The 2,481-nt window shown below is 45.7% G+C and overlaps 1 pseudogene; it reads left to right on the forward strand.

The window, feature by feature from the left end:
- The first annotated feature begins 1,235 nt into the window (after positions 1-1,235).
- Positions 1,236-2,098, forward strand: LOC118356175 (annotated as a pseudogene).
- Positions 2,099-2,481: the final 383 nt, after the last annotated feature.

Here is a 2,481-nt window from a genome sequence, read left to right on the forward strand (position 1 = left end):
TGCTACGGTACACTGCAGGTGTCCAAGAGATGTCCATTTCCTGAGCCTCCAGAGCTCAGCAGGATAAAAATTGGGCAGCATTTTCTTACCTATGACCTTGGGTGGGTTGCTTAACCTTTTCCAGTCTATTTCTTCATATGTTACACCTAACCACTTGATTTTACGTGAATTAGTTATTGTAGATAAGTACTTGATAAATGGTAAGCACAATGGAACTATTAGATACTAGTTGTGGTCGTATCATGAAAGCTGCACAGTGCTGTGTGCCGTGTGGAACAGAGTAAGACATGGTCCCTACATAGAATAATAGACACACAAGGTGAATGGGAGACTCAGAGATGTTAGCAGATGAATAGAAGCATTTTTATGGCAAGTTCTTTGAAATTCTTTGAGTATGGCAGACTTATTTAAAAAGAGAATTTAGAAAGTGAGTCCAATTTTGAGAATAGATCTTGGAAGTTGAAAGGTTTTGCTTCAAGTGATATTTACATTTTCTTTTATTTATTAAGAATGAATTGCCTGGGGTGCCTGGGTGGCTCAGTCATTAAGCGTCTGCCTTAGGCTCAGGTCATGATCCCAGGGTCCTGGGATGGAGCCCCGCATCGGGCTCCCTGCTCAGCGGGAAGCCTGCTTCCCCTCTCCCACTCCCCCTGCTTGTGTTCCCTCTCTCGCTGTGTCTCTCTGTCAAATAAATAAATAAGATCTTTAAAAAAAGGAATGAATTGCCTAAGGATGCATATTTTGTTAATAGAATTTCACATCCTTATGTTAGTCCTGTTCCTGATTTCTACTTTGCACCAGGAGGGGATAATCTTGCTACTGAAATGCACAAATGACATCTAGTGGCCATTTAAGCAAACATCAGATACTTAGTGGAGCCATGCAATACCATCCTTAGAAGAGGTTTCAGGGGGTTTTCTTGTGCAACCCTATGTACAGGATGCATGCAGTTCCTCTCCAATGCCCCTCACCCCAGTCAACGTGCATTTCCTTGAACACCTTCAGTGACAAAGAATTCAATCCTTCAGATTCTAGATTTCTCACTCAGCCCTAGCAAATTCTTCCCTGCATTATGCTTAACTTTACCTTCCAGTATCTACCTTCACTCCAAATTCTGCTTAGTGCCAAATTCAGCAGAAGATGCACCCAATCCCTTCTTTCTGCTATATGAAGAGAGTTCTTCTGGTCACTGAGTCCCCTCCGGCCAGCAGACCCAGTACTTCCTCCTATGCCAAATGTTCTTTGTGCTCATTCTCTCGATGTAGGTAGTGTTCCTGCTGGGCACTGGTGTTCTCATCCTGGTGACTATGTCTACCGGCACATGCCCATGTACTTTTTCCTGGGGAACCCCTCAATCCTGGACATCTGCTAAACAACCTGCTCAGTCCCCCAGATTCTTGACATCTTCCTAAGCCCCAAGAAAACCATACCCTTCTCAGCCTGTGCCGAGCAGATGCTTCTCTCCTTTCCATGGGAGCCACGGAGTGTGTACTTCTGGGCATGTCGGCATTTGATCGCTATGTGGCCATCTGTAACCCCTTTAGATACCCTGTGGTCATGAGCAAGGCTGCCTATGTGCCCATGGCTGTCAGCTCCTGGGCAACTGGAAGCATGACTGCCATGGTGCAACATCTTAGTGACATGATTACCCTCCTGTGAGGACAATGTCAGCAGCCACTTTACCTGTGAGATCCTGGCTGTCCTGAAGTTGCCCTGACATCTTCATCAATGTGATCAGTATGGCAGTGGCCAATGTCATCTTCCTGGGCATTCCAGGTGACTACATTTTTGTCTCCTATGTGTTCATCATTGCTACCATCCTGAAGATCCCCTCAGCTGAGGGGAGGAAAAGGCCTTCTCTGCCTGCTCTGCCCAATTCACAGTCATGGTCTTCTTCTATGGAACAATCCTCATGTATGGGAAGCTGAAATCCAAGGACCCCCTGGGGGCAGACAAGCAGGATGTTTCAGACAAGCTCACCTCCCTCTTCTATGGGGTGGTGACCCCCGTGCTCAACCCCATCATCTACAGCCTGAGGAACAAGGCCATGAAGGCTGCTGTGAGGAAACTGGTACTTCCCAAACACCTCGTCCAGTGATGGTGGAGGGGTCCTGACAGATCTCTATTCCCTAGTTTCTCTCACCTGGGGAGGATAAGATAAGGGGCCAATTTCCTCAAAGGTGTATAGGCAAATCTGATTACACAGAAGGCTTTAAGTGAGCAGGAAGCATTTAATGGGATGTTTCTGCCCCATTCTATAAGCACTTCTACAAAAATGTATACCATTGGTCAAGCCTTATAGTTGCCCATCCTTGGAATGCCTACTGAACTAACTGGTGTCCAGGAAAAATAACTCTTCAAGTTTTATTTTTAACCTACAAAGAGCTCTAGTCCATAGGGGCTGCGAGTCCTGAATTTTACTACCCTGACCATTGCACAAATATGAGAGTTGAAAAGACATTGTTGGCATGTGCAAACACA

The sequence above is a fragment of the Zalophus californianus genome, chromosome 13, assembly GCF_009762305.2.
Source record: "Zalophus californianus isolate mZalCal1 chromosome 13, mZalCal1.pri.v2, whole genome shotgun sequence".
Classification (NCBI taxonomy): Eukaryota; Metazoa; Chordata; class Mammalia; order Carnivora; family Otariidae; genus Zalophus; species Zalophus californianus.